This window comes from Protopterus annectens, chromosome 10.part0 (genome assembly GCF_019279795.1).
Source record: "Protopterus annectens isolate FY-2018-M chromosome 10.part0, PAN1.0, whole genome shotgun sequence".
NCBI classification, from domain to species: domain Eukaryota; kingdom Metazoa; phylum Chordata; order Ceratodontiformes; family Protopteridae; genus Protopterus; species Protopterus annectens.
In genome coordinates, this window is record NC_056744.1 from 1,412,215,043 (window position 1) to 1,412,237,485 (window position 22,443).

Below are 22,443 nucleotides of genomic sequence, written 5' to 3' on the forward strand. Positions count from 1 at the left end.
TTTGTTGTTTATCCCACCTGCAATCCTTCTGAAACCCCATTTATTTGAAAATCATCCCCTCGGGATGTAATTTCCAGAGAATTTGTTTTTAGACTCACTTTGCTTAACCTGGACTTAATCCCAAATAACTCACACTCATGTCTCCACTTTCCCTTTAATTCTGTCCAACTTTAGTCCCTTTTGCAAAATTTTAATTCAAGCTAATCAGTTTCTATTTTTATATACCCTGCTATGTCCTACATACTTCTCTCATCAGCCACAATGGCTTCTAATTTGTTTACAATAACACTTTTATCTGTCCTGTTTGTTTCTCATTTTACCATCCTTCTTCCACATCCCCTCCTTATTGCATAGGTAAGTTATTCAGTTCATGATTTTATTCTCATATGGTTACTCTCCTGTATCACTTTGTAGTTCAAAAACTTCACAAGGCCTGCATATACTACCCCTTCCTTCTAAAGTTCCCTTTGAGCACTGCTGCAGTGTACTCTTTGGCCTCTCCTTTTCTGCCTTCTTTCCTGGTTAAAACAATTAGTATTTCATACCCCTCTCACTTATTCTAATTTTTAACTTTATTTTTAACTCACAGATCTTTTGAGTGTTTTGCAGTCTCTATATCCACATTTTCTTTCTCTTGACTATCCCATGCTATTCAATTATGCTGTTTCCCCATCTCCCTTCATCTATTCATATTTGTACATTTGTTATCCTCAAAATCTCCTTTCTAGCTCTCCAACTTTCCTTGCATTCCACTATGGTTGTTCACGCACCCACTACTCCACTAACAGCCAGCGCTTTTTTGTCCCACTACCTTGTAGCTCTCATAAACTGTAACATGGATACAAGCTGCTTTTCTGGGTGGACAACTTTCCTTGGTGTCTCAAGAGTGCCCCAACATTTGCCTGCCTGTTATAAACCCACTTTGATCTAACTCTATTAACCTATGTATTATAGGGGTCAGATTGGACACCAACAGTCAAGCATATTTTATAATCTTAGTTTAAGACTGAGGTTGGTCTATATGAAGCTGGGGAAAATAGACCTTTCCTTCTTTTCTGGTCTATACAAGGGTGAAAAAGAGGGCCCTTTCCTAACTTTGGCATCACAGCTATAGCAGCCTCTTTCCAGGAAGTAAGTGTATCTGACAATTTCAGAATTCCATTCAGAAGGACTAACAATGAGACAAACATCCACTTTACCGGATTAGACAAAGTATCAAGGTGATCCAATCTGGTCACAAGTATTTCCCTTTTATGACTTGCCCAAGATGGATACTAATTCATCCTTCCAAGTAGTGGTCAATAGTTTGGTGTCCCAAAAACCCTCATAAGAAAATTCCTTTATTTCCTCAACATATATCAGCTTACAGTACTTTGTAAAATGCCACTAGTAACTGAAAATCCTACTCGCAATGTGGCAGCCTTTTCATTCTGAAATAACATGACTGTTCTTAAAGTTGTGAATGACGATAGAACTTCAGTGATTTTTGTGCAGCAAGGTAATTATCGCAGCTGTTTTCTTAAAATAGAAATAATTATGTAGTATGTTTAAAACCTTGGCTCATTTTTGTATCTGCATCCAAACCATTCACCCTTAGGAGGTTGGGTCTGCATGCCTCGTAGCCTCATGCCAACCATTCCAAGAAGTCTTGCTCTTATACTGATTGTCCTAGTGTACTGGCTGTGGTCTACATCAAAGAATCCTTTAATACCTCTCACCACTAAACTTTTTCAGGATCACTTTTAAATGCACCACCACACTTTCTAACTGACTGACATGCAAATTACAAAATATTTGTAAAAACAAAATGTGGGCAGTGTTGCGGTGGAGTTTCGACTCAGCACATCAGGTGAAGAACCAGTGAGAAGCATCTAGAAAAGAATTACACCCAGTGCTCTAATGGGTGTCATCCAAGTGGTGAAAAAGACTTGCCTCCTCCCACCCATTATCCCACGTAACCTTTCCTGTCCACACCTGGTAGGCAGTAAATGTTCATTACAGTTAAATATATTACTCTCCATATTCATTTAATGTCCATAAACCTATCATAAGGAAAAGCAATATGGAAAATTCCATGAAAACATTTATTACAAGCTAAACGTGTTGCTACACCTCTGTTTTAGAATCTTCAAAGGCTGAGTAATAGTCTCCCTTGTACTCAATCTTAATCAGCTTGTAGTGCTCACTTCCTGACAAATGCATACCCTCAACATATATTATTTTAAAGTTTAAATTATGCAAAAACCCTGGACTTCTTTTAACATCCCAAAGTAATATTTTATCAGTATTTGTTTTAATGCCAGTTTCTCATTCATCCTCATAACCTGGAACACAATGATGATGTAATCGCTACCCTCTTTATAACAATATTTACAACAACCATGGATCCAACATTACTAATTCAGTTAGCATATTCTGCTTGTGGATAACACGGATCGAAACCCAAAATGTCTGCTATAAACTTTCCAGGGCCCTGGAAAACCACCATTCCCAGCAAACCTCGCATAATAATCACTGTCCCATTATCAAGAACTTTAAAATTATTCTTAATTTTCAAATGTACCTCTACTTGCACTATAATGATAATTTGTGGGACAGTTTAATAAATGATAAAAATCTTCTGTAGTTACACTTTTGCATGCATAGCATAGACATATTAAGAGCCCTACAGTACCGTTCCTATCTTACAAAATAAATATAAAATGCGATCCCAAAAGAGGTTAACAATCTCTCACAACTATTTAAAATGATCTGAAAGTGTGTTTGACACCTGGCTAACACATCTATACATCATGTAGTTTGTTCACCCAGTACACAGAGACATGAGAAGTACCTCTTTGTAAGAAGTGACTCTGAACACAAGAGAATAATATCTTGTTTATTTAAACAACTTGGCCTTTCAACCTGATCGAATAGTGAAAGCTGCATACTTTAAAAATTCACAGTGTAAAAAACAGTGGGAACTAAAAAAATAAACATATCAAGGGTGAATCATCTTATTGATCTGCCATCTACCTGGCCCAAGTTGTTTTCATTCAGTGTAGAAATGTAAACTGTAAAATAAAAGAAAGAAAATAATTGTTATATATCTGAGGAAGTAGGACAACAACAAATTTGTTATGAACTTGCTTACCCAACATTGTCAAGGGAAGCTAAAGATTGTAGAAGTCTAGAAATGCTGTCATATAGTTTTATAGCTTGTCCCTAAGAAAAGGTATTAAAGGAATAGTTAAATATTCCCTACCCAAACCTTTAAACTGTTTACTAGAAAGTAATAAAGTGGGGTAAGACAATCTTGTAGATACTAACTTATTTAAAATATAATTTCAAACTTCCTGCAAATCATATATGAACTTATTGCAAAATTTGAAAATATATGGGAGCCCACCCCCCAGCTCGTGAGTGGGATAAAGTAGTATCTGATGTTGTCCTTTTCATTCATTCCTCAAATGATGGGTTTGGATCTGAGACTTGGATCTGACTCAGGCACTTCTACCAGATCATCAGATACAAGAACTCTAGAGCTCTTCCCTTTATCCATAGTGCCCTGCCAACCTAACATACCTCAGATGTCATTTGCCACCATTCAGATTCAGACATAGATTCTGTTGCTCTCGAGCTTTGCAGTACATTTAACCTTTTTAATGAGTTATTCTCTCAGATTATTGTCACTTATATTTGTCTAATTCTTCTGTCTCCCACTCTTAATCTTTTTAGCTAGATTCTATACTCTTTGTTGGTACCACTCTTTGTACCTCTTTTAAGTACCATCATTGGTACTCTTTGCCGATTACTTGTTTGAGTACTTTTTTGACATTGTTGGTAGTTCTTTTCTCTTACTAACATTTCTCCCTTTTCCCTCATTTAAGAAAAAAATGTTCCTGTAGTGTTTTTAGGTATTCTATACTTCGACAACAGTGGTTGACAAGCCAACCAGGTTTAAAAAGTACTTTACCTGTGGGCATAAGCTTCCCAACTTAGATGCCCACAGGAAATGCATGTATTTTTTAGGACCTGTCACTTGGATGCAGATTGTTCATTCTGTTCTGGATTTAATTCCAGAGCCTTAACTGACCAGAAAAATAAATTAGTCTTGAGATGCCTCCTTTCTTTTTCATCTACTTTTTCAGTTGCTGGGGCTCAAACCCCTACCAAAAAAAACAAGTGTAAGTCAGATTCAGCTACCAGGGAAAATGAGTCCTGTAAGAAGTCTCCTGACCATTCGTTATTGTCAGCTCCTTCACAGGAGTCACATTCTAAGATGCATAAGAAGTGGGATCAGATTACCTTGGATCTAACAAGTTCAAAACCTAGATCTCCTCAGATCTGTACCCCTCCACTCCTATTGGATCCAATTTCTTCATGGATCCCTTCACCTTTCATGGAGAGATTTCCCTATAGCTATTGCAGACCTACATCCACCATATCATCTCTTAGATCTTCCAGAAGCTTAGCAGAATCCAGTGTGGATAGGATGATGAGGAAGTTTCTCAGAGTGTAAATCCAGATGGGGGGGTACTCCCGTCTCTGACTCCCACTGGATCTGTAAGCCATCCTTTATCCACTTCTCCCTTAGTATCTCCTTCTCTGATCCAACCAACAGTTTTGGAGTCCTCGGATCCGAGACCTCTGCGTCTGTCTTCACTGGATCCAAAGACGGTCTGACTCTAAAGCTTTGGGAGACATCTCTTCTCCTTGGAGCTTCTATGCTGGACAGTTCAGGTTTGACACCCCTCCTCAGGTGTAGTGCTGGTGGGGTTGCAAAAGCTGACAGTTCAGGAACTTCTATCCCCTTTGTTGTTGACTTCTGTGTCCCCTAGGCATTCTGCCTTTGAGGTTGTGGAGAGGACTTTCCCTTTGTCTAGAGAAGGGACATCCTTGCTCCCCTTGGATCTGACCACTTGGCCTCATCTGGTTCTATGCTCTATACCTTGTTCATTCATTCCACTGGGACAGCCAGCCTAAACTAGTATCCAGTCAGTCCATCAGGACATCATCATCTCTTCTGATACTTCTCCTGAACACTACACTGAAGAAGTCCCTAGAAAGAGAACATGTAAGAGGAGAAACCTAGATTCTCCTTAGGAATCTCTCACAGAGGGCACCGATTCTGATGAGAGGGAGGGGTCCTTCAGATCTCCACCTGAACATGTCTCCTTTGGAGATATCCTAGAGCGCCTGAAAAAAAAATGATGGTTAGTCCTCTGACACTCCCTTCCAGAAGGAATCAATGTTCCTAGAGGCTTTGGAGTCTGGCCATTCTACTTCTTGGATGACCCCCCCCCCCAGCCGATGCCTCATAGGTTTTGTTTTTTGCTGGGCATGGAAGGAGGCAAATACTGTACAATCAGTTCCAAATAGACCAGACAAAATTCTAGCCTCCCCTAAGGACCAAGCACATAATAGCAAGGGAATCTCAATGGATGCCATGCTTGTGGCTGCAACTGCTGGGAAGGAACTGGTAGAACGGAGTTCCTCTATCCATCTCCTAACAGAGAGTCCAGGGTTTTGGACAGATTTGGAAAGCATATGTACATTTCAGTGACCTTTGCCCTCGGTTTGCTAAATTATCTATCACACTTTACAAGACTACAAAGAGATCTGACCAAAGAGCTTGCCAACTCTCTTTCTGGATCCATGTCTGTTATCTTCCATGCAGTGGAAGGTACCTCACAGGCAGCGAGTTCAGCCATAGCTATTAGGAGACATCCTTGGATGCAACTATGTGATTTTGCAGAGTCCTTTAAGTCTTTATTCATCAATGCATCCTTAGCTGTATCTTGCTTGTTTGACCCCAAGGTAAAGGACATAATCTCCAGATTTGAACAAGAGGGAAAGACCCTGTCTGTTGTGGGAGTACATTTTTCTACCCCTGAAAGACCTTTCTCAAGGAATCAATGAGGTAGAAAAATGTAGTTTAGAAAATCCCAGGGTCCTTTTCAAGGCTCACATGGAGATAGATTCTCCAGAGGCAGAGGAAAGAATGGAAGATGCTGCCCTCACAGAAGAGATGGCCCACAGAACTAGGACTTCAGGTGTTCCTTCCTGGATAAGCCCTATCAGTGGTCCTTAAAGGAGGTCAGGGTGTTTCCCTCTGAAGGCAGTCAGGGGATGTTTGTCTCTGCACTGGAGAGCCTGGCTATCTATAACAAAAGACTCCTGGATTCAGAGAATCATATCCAGAGGTTATACTATACCATTTTATCTAGCCCCCCCCCCCAGCAATGTGAAAAAGATCCCTGACATTCCACCCAGTCAGAGCTCAGAGGGAGGCAGTGACTTTAGAAATAAAAAATCTGCTAGAAAAAAAAAGTAATCCAAGAGGTCCACCCAGACCAGAGAGGATCTAGTTCTTACTCAATATTCTTTTGGTGCCAGAAAAGATGGGGACTTGAGTCCCATTCTGGATCTCAGCAAATTAAATAATTTTGTACAATATTCAAAGTTTTGGATGGTCATGGTTCAGTCCATTTTGTCTCTGTTGTGAAAGGACAAATGAATGTACTCAATAGATCTTCAGGATGCGTACCATCACATCAAAATGAACAGGTACTCCAGAAGATACCTGTTCTTCTAGGTGGGAGCCAGTCATCACCAGTTCAGAGCACTGCCTTTTTGTCTCTCCACAGCCCCCAGGGTGTTCAAATGCATGGCAGTAGTAGCAGCTCACTTGAGACTGCTGGCATTCTGAGTGTTTCCATATCTAGATGACTGGCTTCTAGCTGCCCCAATCAGGCATCAACTTCTATAAACAAGGAACTACTTGTTCCACTTGCACATTGACCTAGGAATCATGGTCAGTTACAAGAAATCACAACTCATTCCCACTCAGAGTGTGGAATTCATTGGTGCCCAGCTGGACACAGTCAGTCAGATAGCCTCCCTTTCCTCCAAGTCAAGAAGTGATTCAAAGTTCTTCTTCTCTTCTGGCTAAGTTAACCTTACAAGCCTTGGCATCCATGGCAACAGCTATCACCCTGATTTCTCTGGCCAGGTTTCACATGCAAATTCTTCAATGGACACTTTCAGTCCAGTGGTCCATTCTTCAACATCTGTTAACTGCTCTAGTCAAGATCACACTAGCATGTAAAAGATATCTTCAATGGTGGAATCATTCAAATGAGCTCTCCGAAGGCCATCCATTTGTTCTTCGCCTGCCCACAGCCATGGAGACCATGGACACATCCCATCTGGGCTTGGGGGCACAACATGGGAAGGACAGACCAAGGTATGTGATGCCCTGAAAAGGACAAGACAGATATCAATGTCCTGCAAATGAGAGCAGTCCTCCTAGCATTGTGGGCCTTTCAAGACACTCTCCCATCCAAGACAGTTGCCATTCAGACTAGCAATATGTCAGTGGTCGGGTATATCAGTAAACAGAAAGGAGCTAGATCTTACCCATATAATTGAGAAGCAATGCGAGTGTAGCAATGGGCAATCTCTTCTTGTCACTTTCTAATAGCAATGCACATCTTAGGGAAATCCAAAGTGATTTCTGACAAACTAAGCAGGTCCTTTCTGATGCCTCATGAGTGGTCTCTCAGTGTCAAAGTGGTGGAGAAGATTTTTCTGTTGATGGTGCCAACCATGCTGTGATCTATTTACTTCTCCCATGAACCACAAATGCAGCAGGTTCTTTGCCCTGATGATACCAATGGGGGAGCCACTGAAATATGGTCTAGTCCATGGCTGGTCCTCCAGTCTCCTTTACACTTACCTACTGTTACCTCTAACTCCCAAATATCTACAAACAGCATTCCAGTTGAAGAGTACAGTTATCATCATTGCACCCTTCTGGCCTTGTCAGATTTGGTTTCCCTTCCTCTGGCCTCATTTTCTGTATCCACCCTGGATAGTGGATTCTACTCCAGACCTCCTGTCTCACCCAATGGGTATGACTCATCCAGACTTAACAGGCCTCAAACTAATTGCATGGTTTCTCCAATTCAACTGATTGCTAGACAGCCTAGGCTCTTCTCCTCAGTCTGTCATATCTTGTTATCATCTCAAAAAGCTTCTACTAGAAGAAGTTACAAGAGTAAATGGAAAAGATTCATTCCCTGGGCCCTTAGCAAGGACCTGGATACTTTTTTAACATCAATGCCAAGCTATCCTTCAGTTTTTACCTTCAATTTTAAATTAATGGGCTAGCTTTTCAACTAGTAATAGTTCAATTGGCTGCCATTTCTAATTTCCATCTGGACAAAAATAACTGTACCTTAGCCTCTTCTAAACTATGTAAAGCCTTTATCAATGGATCTTTTTTACTTAAACCTCTATTAAATGATCTAAACTATCATGCTTCAGGCCTTAATACAAACTCCCGTTGAAGCTTCAGCCAAAGAAGAATTTAAATTTTTGTTTTGGAAAACCATTTTTCTGGTTGGTATCACATTAGCTAGATGAGTATCCGAACTCCAGGCCATATCTTCTAAGCCTCTTCATCTGTTTTCTCACAAAGACAGGCTGTTCTTGTGAACAAATCCATGTTAATATAAACCAGGTCGTTAATCTACCAGTTTTCTTTCCTAACTTTCCAAATAAGGGAGAGTATATGCTCCACCTTTCAGATGTGCATAGACAACTTTGCTTTTATCTCCACAGAACCAAAGACTTAAGGAAATCTGACAACTTATTTGTTTCTTTTTCTCCTAATAGATTGGGCAAACCAGAATCCAAAGTTACATTGGCCAAATGTCTAACTGAATACATCTCCTTTTTTATGGTAAAAAATGTTTATCCTTGCTCAAGCCTCCTGGAGCTCATTCCATGAGGTATATGGCCATTTCTTTAGCCTTTTAGTCAAGGGCTTCTTTAGATGACATTTGTGCAGCTGCAACTTCGATTAATTCTCACACCTTTATTGCTCATTACAAATTAGATTTGATTTCCAGTAACAGAGCAGCCTATACCTCTACAGTGTTCTGAGATATCCTTCCACGAGAGCCACCCAAGGTTCCAGTAGCTGCGGACTCCTTCTCACCAGTTGAGGAATGAATGAAAAGAACAACATCAGACAAAAAATGTATGCACCCACTATAATGTTCAATTTGCGTTGTCCATTTTTATTCTTCCTCAACCCCCCTCCCCCACCTTTCTTTTCTTCTGGAAAGATCTAAGAGTTGTACCAGAACCTCTGTTTTTTGTTTGAGCTCCAGCTTCCTTTTTTTCTTTCTGCCTTTGTTAATTTTTTGGATCTGATGATCTGGTATAAGTGGCTGAGTCAGATCCAAGTCTTGGATCCAAACCCATCAGGTGGGGAAGTATGAAAATTGATAACACAGATGGAACATTACGGTGAGTACATAACTTTTTTTTTTTTCTTGTCTGTGGCTAAAATCTTGTTCATTAGACTCAAGACTCTTTATAAAACAGAATGTTGCCCCATTTTCAAAGAAGAAGCAACACTTTCTATTTTAGGGAATAATATGCAAATCAGATAATAAATCGTCCTGGCTTTCTAACATTTAAAGTGGCTATAGAAAATAATGCTTTACTTATTTTATTTTTATTTATTTCCAGTTTGATGACCGGGGAGGTCCACTAGGCTCAGGGAGCTCGTTTTCAGTGGAGGCCCGGTGAGGAAAAGCTCCGCATTACATAGTTTAGTTACAGATGCAATCATAGTAAAGAAGATACATTTACAATTACATTTCATGTTAGAGAACAGGAACAATTCTTTGGTTACATAATATCTAAATATTTAAGATGGCAGTAGTGACTTAATTGAAAGTGAGAGTAATGACTTAGTTGAAGAAGAGAGAAAAGGTGGAATGTGCTATTTACAATATGTGCATTTATGCACTATTTACAATATGTACATTTAAGTTAGGTTAGCTTATACTCAGAGTTAGTCAGGAGTTTAGTCATTCAGGATGGAGTGGGGTGATTAGTAGGCTAGGTGGGGAGAGTGCAGTTGCATTTCCTGTTAGAGGAAAGGTAGGAATGTAGCTGAGTTTTAAAGTTTTCAAACTTTTCACAAGTCTTTAGAGAGGAAGGAAGACAATTCCATTTTTTAGCTAAGGAAAAGGATAGAAGAAGCTGACCAGCAGAACGATTGGGTCTGCGGTCAGTGATTAGGTTTTGGTGAGTAGATCTTAGAGTTCTATGTGGGGTGTATAGTTGTAGGATGTTGGTTAGTGCTGGGCACTTAGTAGGTTGAAATATTAGTCTTTGGGCTGTAGTAATTTGGAGATAGTCTAGATGGTTGGTGAGTTCAAGCCAATTTAACAAATGAAGGACAGTACAATGATGGGAGGAGAATTTGGCTTTGGTTGCAAATTTAGAAATCTTATTATAACAGACTTCCGGTTTGGAGGAGAGAGAGGCAGATAAGTTTGTTAGTAGAAGACTGTCATACATTAGTGAGGGAAGTAGATAGGTAGTGGCGAGAGTTTGTCTTGTGGAAGGAGAGAGAAAGTGGATGTTTCTGTATAACATGCCAAGTTTGATATGGGTTTTCTTAATGTTTTGTTGGATGTGAGTATCAAATTTTAGGTGTTCATCAATAGTAACCCCAAGTAGTTTAACGAAGGGAACAACCTCTATAGTAGAGTTGTTATGGCTAATAATTTTGAATGAGTTTTTATCAAGAGGGGAAGCTTTTGAAGGAGAGAATAATAGTATTTTGGATTTGTTGGCATTTAGAGAGAGGTGGTTTTGGAGCATTCATTTCTCAGTGGTGGAAAAGGCAGTTTGGGGCACTGTTTGAAGCTCAGTGAGGTTAGAGGTGAAGCAGACTAAACTTTTGTCATCTGCATATTGTACAATTTTGGTGTTGGGTATGACTGTGTGGAAATCATTGATAAAAATGTTGAACAGCATTGGACTGAGTATGGATCCCTGAGGTACCTCAGTGGGGGTAGGAAGGAAGGTTGAGGTGCCTTTCCCCATTTCACAGCTTGAGATCTGTCAGAGATGTAGCTTGAGAACCAGTATAAGGTATTCTGAGAGAGATTAAGGTTAGAAAGATGGTTCAAGAGATGGGTGTGGGAGATGGTATCGAATGCCTTGGACAGATCGAGTAGAACTGTTGATACTATTTTTCCAGAGTCACGGGCAAGATTTATTGTGTCTAAGAAGGAGAGAAGGGCAGTGATAGTACTATGGCCAGGTCAGAAGCCGTGTTGGGTTGGAGTGATTAGTTGGTGATTGGCTAGGAATGGCATAAGCTGAAGGTGGATGCATTTTTCCAAAAGTTTTGAGATTGGGGAGAGGATAGCTATGGGGTAGTAGTTAGAGATACTATTGTTTTTGCCTCCTTTATGGAGAGGTAGAATAAAGGATGCATGCCACAATTTGGCATATAAGATTCCTGCATGGATCTATTGATCAAGATGCTAATGGGGAGAGTGATTCCATCTGCGGCGATTTTTAGGAAGGAATATGGGATATTGTCAGGGGTATTAGAGCATGGTTTTAGTTTAGAGAGGAATTGTTTTATGTAGGAGGTTGAGATGGGTTTAAGTTCAAATATTGGGGGAGCCTGGGGGTAGTTGGTGGTCTAGGGGCTGAGGAAGATTGGATTAGTTGAGGGGAAGGGTTGTTGTTAGGGAAGGTCTTGGTCAGTTCTGCTATGGAGTTGATAAAGAAGAAGTTGAATAGATAGGTTATTTCAGGCTCACATTTGCTGGTGTCAGGGCAGGGGTTGTTTTTGGTACCTGGGTTGAGAAGTGAGTTAATGGAATTCCAGAAATGTTTGGGGTTTTCTGATTGGTTAGACTGGAGTTTGATATAGTAGGATTTTTTGTCTCTGATAATTTGTTTTTTAACAACGTTGCGGAGTTGTTTATATTGAAGAAGAGTTTCTGGCTGCTTGTTTTGATGTTATATTTTCCAGGATTTATCTCTTTCTTGCATAAGTCTTTTGGTATCTTTGGTTAGCCATGGGGCGGTATTGGTTTTTATTCTTTTTGTTCTTGGTGGAGCTAAGGAGATGAAGGCAGTTAAAAAGGTTGAGTTGAAAAATTCTATGGCATTGTCTAGAAGAAGAGTTTTTAAAGGGTTCCAGTTTGTTTGTTTTAGGGAGTTAGAGAAAGTTGTGGGATTGAAGTTTTTAAGGTTACATGTGTGAATATATTGGTGTAGGATATGGAGAGGAGTGGGTTGCTCGGTGGATGAAAGCTGGCAGGTGGTCCCCTATAGAGTCAAGTAGGATGCCCAAGTTTAAGACTTTATTAGGATGGGAGACTAGGATCCAGTCTAGTGTGGTACCTGGGGGGTTTGTTTTGTTGGGTCTAGTAATGGAGTTAGTTAGTTGGGTAAAGTTAAATAGATTGATGGATATGGTGGAATTAGAGAATTAGAGTTGCTGATTTTATTCCAGTCTATGTTTACACTGCCAAATATGAAGGTCTCTAGCTTAATATTGGTTGAGGTCCATAGGAGAATTCTTCAAGTGTTGTGGTATTATTACTAGGGGGGATGTACAGGGCCATGATAGAAATGCTTTTATGGTTATTCATTTTTAGTAGGCCTATTACTAGTTCTGCATTGTTGAATGGAGGGATAGGATTAGGGTAGGGAGTGATGGACAGTAGGTTAGAGTAGATTAAGGTTACCCCACCACCTTTTCTATTTAAGCGGTCATGTCTGAGGGCTTGGAATCCAGGGGGGTGGATTTCAGAGTAAGATATATGGGGTTTTAGCCAGGTTTCTGAAATGGCTACAATGTCGGGTAGGTTGTAGTTTAGCCATGCATGAAAGTGGGCTACTTCATTTCTTAGACTCTGGGCATTGATGGTGAAGAATTTGAGGTATTTATGTTTGGTTGCATTACTTGTGACAGGGAGATTGGGACTAGACAAAGTATTTGGTCCAGGGTTTGGGTGTATGTCCCCTGCTAAGCAGAGGTAGTTGAGGAAAGGTAGCAGTAGTTTTAATTTGGTCTTTAATTGTTGTGGAGAGAAAAGTATTAGTTTAGGTATCTGATATTTTATTGATGAGGGAAAAATTTTTATTCTGAAGTAGTAGAGTGGGTTGGGTTGAACTAAAGAGGCGGATATGTTGTGGAAGTGCATTTTAGTGGAATGCGGATGGAGGATGGGAATAGGGGGTAGGACAGAAAGGAGGGGGGTTGGTTATAGGAGTAGGAGGTAGCGTGGTATAAAGGGAGTAAGAATAATATGCTGATGGATGGGATGAGAAGGGTTTGAGGTAGAAGACATGGCGTGGTAGAGGGGTGTATGTGTATATTAGCAGTATATAAGTAGTTAGGCAGATTGCATATGTATATAGTAGGAGTAGATGTAGATGTGTATAGAGACTTTGAAGGGAGGGGTTGGAATGGTTGTGATTGGCAGGTGGAGATACAAAGGGAGGAGTTAAAGTGTGGAGATGATTGGTTGGATGAGAGAGGGAGGGGTTAGGAGTTGAAATAAAAGTAGGAGTAGTGGGGGCGAGTGGGAATTGGGGGCAGGGTAGGGGAGCGGAGTGAGCCTGAAGGGCGAACAGAGTGGGAAGAGCTGGTGAGAAGGTGGCTGGCGAAAACCAATCAGCCACCTGTAGCTGAAATGTGGGAGCTTAGAGGAACTACAAGAACAGCAGAGGTGAGTCTAGGCTGAGGAGTGTGGGGAGAGAAAGGAAATAAAATAATTCTCTAGTCAAAGCAGGCCAGCAGGGTAAGTATCTTAAGAGAGTGGGGGACTGCTTGGGAGAAAACAGAAATATGTTAAAAAGTGACTTTTACACTATAAGTGGTTAACCAGTGCTACCTAGTGGCAAAACATATGAATTACAGCTTAGTGGGTAAAAGGAGGAATTAAGGGAAAATGAAATGAACCGCTGTAGACTGCTTAGCAAGTGCGGGGAAAAGCACAGACACTACGGTAGTGTGAGCAGTGAATGCAGTTATATTGATAAATTGCAGTACATACACTTCAAGTATTTCTTGCGGGAGGCTGTCTTTTGCAAGCTCCTCAGGAGTTCCGCTTTAGATGTCCTTATAGGGGAGGTTTCTTTGAATGTAGTGGAATAGGGTAGGATGCACTCAGAGGGTTGAATGCAGCACATAGGTACATTCAAGAAAAATCATACTTTCAAGTAACTCTGCGCACTCCACAAGCAGTTTTTTTTTATGAATCCCACTAAGATATTAGCTTCGTCTTTGTCAGGCAACTTCACAAGCCTAATGTTTTCCACTGAGCTCTGAATTTTAATATATATTAATTTGCTAACAAATGAAGCTCATCTCAGCTCGTCTATTGTCAATATTCATCCTGAAGGTTAGACAATTCATCCAAGCAGTCAGACAGCATATTTTCATACTCATTTGAATGCTCATCCAACTTTTGATATAAAGTCATGGCTTTTCTCTTTTATCTTAATTAACCTTGCTCATAATTGAAGCCATCGAAGGGTGCTGGCCATCAAAATCCAACAGCAATCCACCCTGTGTTGCCACATTGTCCCACTGGAGATTAATGTTTATCTTGCCTTTAACAGGGCCACCACATGTGTGGTGTACTGTTTTCTTCTTTGTTATTTTTGTTTATTTTTTACCTTAACAAAATCCATAAATGACATATATGGCATATTATACTCATTTACTTTTGAACTTAATATTGAAATACTTCTGAGGTTTAATGCTTCCGTTTATCAACCACAAAATTTAACAGTCTGGGAGAGCAAAGAGATATGTGTAGTTTTCCATTACCAGAAGTCAGCAGTTAAATTGCATGTTTTATGTTTTATGAAAAAGTGTTTTCAAATTTGTCATAGTTGTTACTTTTTTTAAATAAAGTGTTTTAAATAAAGTTTTTAAAAAATAACTAATTGTCTAGGTTCATTTTTTAAATGTCTGTGTTACATCAGCACTATTAATAACTCAGTTTGTGCTTTCTAATTGTATATGAATTTGTTAATCTTTCCTGGAGTCAGCAGAATTCTTTGGTGCACTCAAGCAGAATTTGTTTTGCCTCCCCTAGAACTTAGCAGATAGCAGATAGCTCTCCTGTCTGTACTCAACTGCCTCATTTGTTTTACAGTGTCACAAGTCTAACATATGTAGGATAGGCAAGAGCAATCCATATCATCTATTCCTACTATGGAAGACCAAGTCCATTTATTGCCCCAATTACAAAAGTCAGGTGGTATGGAGTACAGCAATTTACTGGTCCTACGGGGCAGCCAAGCTTCTCTGTAGTCGAGTGCTTTCAGTTCTGATGAATGCTGCTGCTGTTGCTGCTTCGCACTATGCAAATTCTTCATGGGTGTAACACCCAGTGCTCCCACTAGGTGTCAACCAAGTGGTGAGAAAGAGTTGACTCCCCTCCCTCCCCAGGATAAGCATGCAGGCAGTGGCCACTCACTCCCATCCTTCACCTGCCAGCTCCTACAGGTGTCAGAGCCGCTATTAAAACCAAGGTCACCTGAGCTGTAGTCAGGGCTTTACACCATGGAACTGGCTTTCCCACAGCAGATTTTTTTTAAACACCTTTATTGAATTATCACTTGCAACATAGGCAAATTAACATTTACACAAAAGGAATCAAACTGTATTAAATTAACATTAACAAAAATTATACTTCACATATATTGAGATATATCATATAGCCTAAGCAACATTACATAAATTATCCAATTCCTGCCCCTTTGATTAAACAAGAAACATCTTTAGTCAACCATCACTTATGACATAAGCAATCATACATTCATATAAATGAAAATGAACCACGCCAACACAATCCAAGTTGCAATCATTTTACATCACAAACCATACTGTCACTCCCAGTTGCAAACATTATACATCACTTACAATCTACCCCATCATTTTCAGTCAAACATTACATAGCTCATTTAAGTCCTGCCTTCTTTTAAACCTCATTCCTCCCCTGTATGTATTGTTCCCAGTTTTGAGGACAAGACTTTTACATTATATAAATTTGACAAACGTTTATATATATTGAAAAGTGAACCAAATACTCTGGTAACTTGGTGTTTTAAAAAAAGTCAAGTCATGGAAAACTATGGACTTTTTAAAGGAATGGTAATATATACATTTTGAGAATGGTTTTGTGTATGCACAATTAATGAAAAGTATTCTGAAATTTATATGAACAATATTAAAAGTGAAATGTCTAAAACTGAAGTAATTTTAGAATATATATACAACACAGGAATGTTAATATATTAAGGATATTTTACATAAAATGTTTAATATATAAATATCAAGCTTAAAATATTAAAATGCATAAGCTACAGAGTCTCAGATTAGAAGCAATTTATTTCTTGCTAATGAAATGAGCAAAATATGAATACAGTGGGTTTAGGCAGACAGACAAAATGTCACTTCTAATAATCAGAAACATTTTATAGGAATACCTATTGTAAGCACCACTGAATATGAAGTTGAGGAGAAACAAATGGCAAATACATGTATACAATATGTTTACAGAAAAAGTAAAACTGTTAATACTGATGTTTTAATACTGACAGAAGTCTGAGAATTTACACAGTGAATTTGATTAATAACATATCTTCCACGCTCATTGTATTGCGCAACAACTCTTTTACTGTTGAAAATTTTCCACAACTTTGTATTTTAAGAATTTACCACAATTCAGGAAGAATTATATTCATAAAGAAATCACATGAGTAAGTATGGATACATTAAAAAATGCAAGCACTGGAACAGCAACTATTGATGCAAGTACACATAATAGTGACTGAGTTAAATCTGCTTTGTTTTTGGGAATCATATCAAACTATTGCAACACAGTTTAATCATTTGTACTGAAGCCCATCACTGATGTTGGAAAATATTATCAGATTTAAATTTGTTTGAAAATTGTCAAACTCAAACTACATGATTTAAAAGAAGAGAGGAAAGTCTGAATTTTTTTATTCCATGAAATTCTAACATTGTACCCTCAAATTCCCCAACAATTAACTATTTTAGAAGTATGTGAACAACTATTACATTCTATTCATAGCAAATATTATTATTATTATTTTGACAATTTGTCATATAAATTGATGAAAAATAAAGCCGTTATCATTAAAACAACCAACAGAGGGGGTATGGTAGTTGCTATGAATACAGTTTTTATAACAAAACCATGCTCACTGTCTCACATTAAACTGAGAAGGAAGTAATACCAGATTGACTTTCTGCAGAGTTACAAAGAAATATTGTGATTTGTCAGATGATTTGATTTACACATTTTTTGGAAGTATTTGCTCATATTTATCAAGCAGGTATTTTGTATGGCCCTATTTTGTGCTGAAAATGCATGCAAATGTGAGCTCAACCCCTTTTTGTTGTAGAGCAGCCAGTAGACATCTTTTCATTCTCTTTATTCCCAGTGTTGGTTCTCCACCATCCCCTTCCTGACCAGTCAACCCATTTGTACCCTATCACCAAGGTAAGGACTAATTCGAAGAGGCCCACTTTCAGACAACCATCAGGGTCAGTTTGAGATTATTTCTGTTCTTATGCCCTAATTCCCCATCACATGTGTTGAAAGGTCAGGGAGGGGTGTGCAATGGATCATTGATAGAGGGCATTCCTTCACTTCTGCAAAGGGTGTTCCCTCCAAACAACCCTCTCCTTCCTTCTAGAACACAAGTAGCTGTTACTCTGGTCTCTGCCAGCCAGATTGCACCATCCAATTCCTCCCCAAGTATTCACAAACCTTCTTAACCACCTTAGGAGAGGTTTGTAGGCCATGTTCCTTCACTCCTGCCCTTTCCCACCTGGCTTCTCCAATGTAGGAGCTGTTGATCAAACCCTGATCACCTGGGTAGCAGCTGGGACTCTGTCCACTTGTACCACTGTGCCAAGCTACCCATTACACATTATCTGACTAAGGCAGCATCTAGCATTTTTAGCTTTCATTCTAAAATCCTTGATTAAAAAAACTCTGCCTAAATTAAACATACTGTAAGCATACAGTGAGAATATGGCTTTATGTAATATGAACATTAGCTATATTTTCATATCAACAGGAGTAAGTTAATTATCCTCTTGTTTTCTAAAGTCTTTTAAGCCAGAAAACCACTTGCTTCCTGAAAGTGTTTTTCCAACATCGTTTTTTTAACAGCTCACCTTACATTATTTGCAGTATCTTCTAAATGCGGTGAGTTATAAAAGAATGTAAATACAAAAGTTGCTTGCTAGACAATGGGCAATGTACTGGTGTACTGGTGTTAATATCAAAAGTGTATTGAATGATACTGACTTTTTTGAGCACCTTCCCTTGCTTTGGCAATGTGAGTCCATGCTGGCCTTCAAAGAGATCTTAGGCAAATGGGTGGTTCTCCTAAAATATGCTTCAAGACATAGAAAACTTGCCCTCCTAGAAAAGATTGGTAAAGCCTGGTAAGGCACATATGGATTTTGGTCAAATAGCCTTGTATTGCCTGTTATTCTTATATTTCCTATGTTGCAAATTTATGAAAGAAAATGGAATCGTATTTGTGAAAAATTAATAGTATTATGGTCAATCAGAGTTAAATTTCTGTAGGCATGAAATATAGACCCAATGCATCCATAAGTGAATTGTTTGCTGTTCTAGGGCTTTCCACTGACGTGTGACAAGAGTAGTGGCACATTGCTGTTTTGTGATATTGTAAAATAAATGCAAATTATGAATGTCTTATTTCACATTATTTCAAAACTGCAATGTTAATCTATAAAACTGCATATGTTATATGATAAGTATGAGTTAAAAAATGTGTGTGCCTTAATGCTGTTTATAAGCTGGCAGCATTTGCTTGACGGTAGGCTAATACAGTATTAATACAGATTACTAATATTCAAAACTATTTTACCAAACAAATATTTATATTTCTGGATGCCTTCACACTAACTGCCATGTTTTAATGCCAATGTTTGACTCATATGTCTTGCACATGCTGTCCCCTAACATGACTATATCACACTGAATGACTAGAAAATTAATATAAAATGGAAAAATATGTCTTATTTTCCATAAATACAGAAATATGTTTACAGAAATAAGCAATTTCTCACCAAAGCAGCAAAGATTTCAATAGCAAATTCCCACCTTATCTCCACCCTACGTTATGCCTCTCCAATATATACCAACCTAAGGCAATGCGATCTAAACAAGCTAGAGACCTGCTACAACAAAATTGCCAAATTCGCCACAGGGGCATCCTACCGTAGTCACCACTGTCTCTCACTTGCTGAACTGGGCTGGCTTGAACTGCCTCACCTCCTTCAGTGGTAACAACTCTCACTTGCCCACAAACTAGTAAACCATCCACTAAATGCCCCATCCCTCCAGAATCTACTCCAACCCTATCGCACCACCAGACCACTAAGATCCAGCAACAAAAATCACTTGCAGATCACTAAAGCCAATAACTCTGCTGGTGAAGCACTATTCTCTTGCACCATAGCCAAATTATGGAACTTCCTTCCACCCACAATTACCTCCATATCATCATGCACCCACTTCAAAACTTTACTAAAAGCGCACCTAAAAACATGCTGGCTATGCCCTTGCAACTCCCACTCTAATATCATCCACCCCATCCAACCATTACCTTTCTTTCCACTCCACTAACTACCTTGATTATAGCAAGCTCAGATGCTCATAAGTCTAGTACTTATTATACAACAGGAACTTCTCATTGTAACATTTGTTAATGTCTGTTATGTACTTCACAGATAAAGATTCTAGTTGTCTACTGATGTACTATGTTCTTCATCTGTAAATATGTTGTAAGTAATTGCTATGTTAAATTGTTAATCGCTATGTAATCCAATGTAACTACTGTCTATTTATTTTAACTGTGGAGCTTTTCTCCCCGGGCCTCCGCTGAAAATGGACCTACGTCCAGTCGGACGCTCCCGGTCAACAAATTCAAATAAATAAATAAATGTTTGCAAATAATGTTTAATACCTTCAACCTTGTATATGCCATACTGATTGTTTCACTGTGCATGCCTAGCAAATCACATCAGGTTTTAAATCGCAAACTGGTTCCTCACAAGTATAAGCACACACACACACACACACACACACACACACACACACACACACACACACACACACACACACACACACACACACACACACACACACACACACACACACACACACACACATCTACAGTTCAGGATGTATTAGGCTCAATACTAGAAAATTGATCATTTTAATACAGGTTGTATCAAACAAACATTTATTTATGTATCTGTGCTCGTCTCATCTTAGTTTGTATAGCATCACTTTTTTTCTAACACCAACTGCTTGCAGAAGCACCCTTGGCATGTATCACACTCCATTTGTTGTTTTGCTAATGTGAATGTATAAAATAGTTCATACCTTTCATAACCTCTTGTAAACACTTTTAATTAACTCAAGTTGTGTATGTTCCACTTTGATGTATTCTCTGAGATTACCTACCATATCCTGTCAACATGCAGACGCCACTTATATAATATTAATGCAGTGCAACCAAGTAAATAGATACATTTTTTGTTGTGTATCTCTTACCCAAGTTTATTTACCATCATTTGTTTTCTGACACCAATTGCTTGTGTGTGCCCCCAGCATGATAGTATCATGCTCCATTTTTGATTTATTCATGCAAATATGGAAAATATTTCACATTGTCATATCTTTGTGCAAATACTTTCCAGTAACCTATTTCCCTTACATCACACAGTGATTTTTCAATGTGGGTGCCTACCATATCCAATCACCTTACAGGTACCAACTTTCTGTGAAACATGACCTGTTATTCATGAGAGTTTCAGCATTAGAATAATATTAATATCAATACTGCATATGGTTTGCTGTGTTGCTCCAAATGTGTTTGGTATCATTTTCCCTAATACCCTCTGTTTGCATAACCATTCCCCTAAAATGACAAACAGTGGTGTTATGACCTCCCGCTGGACCAGTAATCAAGGAGCCTCAATTCTCACCAATGGCACCAGTGGGGATTGTTCACTGGCAGGATGATAAGTACACACACAGAATTTCCAGATGCAGCTCTCTGCATCAAGTGCAATTTCCCTTAAGAGCAGACAGAGACCACAGTCAGTCCAGGGCTGGTTTCTCCCTCTTCCTCCAGATCCCCAGTAAGACTCCCCACTGGCATAGCTACAGAGTTGAGTCCTTAGCCAGGGTTCCAAGCCACATCCTCCAATCCTCTCTGTGTCCCACCAGTGCTTTGTGTCCCTGCCCAAGTTTGTTTTACACACACACACACACACACACACACACACACACACACACACACACACACACACACACACACGCACACACCTGGGAAAGGCTGGCACAGGTTTACTAGCTAGCCCAGACTATAAGGTAGTTATCACTGACACCAGAACCCCTTATCAGCTACTTTAAGGCCCTTAACAAAGGGTGTCCAATTTTACTGTGTAATATTAATACTAATCCAAATGGTGATTTGACCAAGAGTAAGGCTATTAGGAGTGGCCCACACGGTGTCACTAAATAAATATACAAGTACTCAAATACATAAATAGCTCTACAAAGATCAGCCATAATGGAAGGTTTAAATATATTTAATAATAAATAATAAAAAACCAAGACAATACTAAATATATATTCACAGTGACATCAGAGTTCAAAACCACAGGAAATATTTAAAACAACATTGCCGGACAGTCATAATAAATAAACACATCTAAACTAAGTTTCACTATATTCCTGACTGAATCTAAGAGAATTACTATGCCCTAAGAACTTACTATTAGAGCAAGGTAGATGTGATGAATGCTCTGTCTCACTAAGAAACTTCTCAGATTAATATCTGCAATATTACTGCTGGGATAGCTTGCATAATAACATAATTTCTCGTCATCTGACTCTTAGTTCCCAGGTAAACTATCCACTGCTGGAAGTTGGCAATATTTAGCATCTACCTGTAAAAATACATAGACCTCAGATCTTTGGCAGATGCTGGAAGTCATAAAACAAATGCATTCCTTCATGCTTTCAAGACTAGTAATTAGTTCACCATACAAAACAATACAGAAAGCTTCCTTATACAGACCTTGTGTCTCTAGCTGCATTGAAACCTTTCAGAGAGCCTCTTTATGGTGTAGCCTATAAAGCAATTTAATTTTAGATATTTTTCAAAAATTTGCTGGACTGAGGTTAACTTCCTGTATTCCAGTTTCCACTGTTAAAATATATACATTTAGGTTCACAGATTCATAGGTAGGTACTAGGCTATCTGCCTGAGGGCATTTGTAAGCCTAGCCAGAGTGTGTCGGCTTTCGCCGCCCCATTGATTAATTAACTGAGCCTCTGTCAAGCAGAGCCAATGAAGTGATCCCAGGGGTGTATTTTCTGTTACCCATCCACTCGTCAAGGTTTCTCTTGAAGAGTGTTAGTGAGGGGCTCTGCCTAATGTAGTTAGGAATTTTTTTTCCAAAGCATGGGGAGTCTCTGTGACAGGAACCTATCCCTCCAGCATGTTCTATTTATTGTT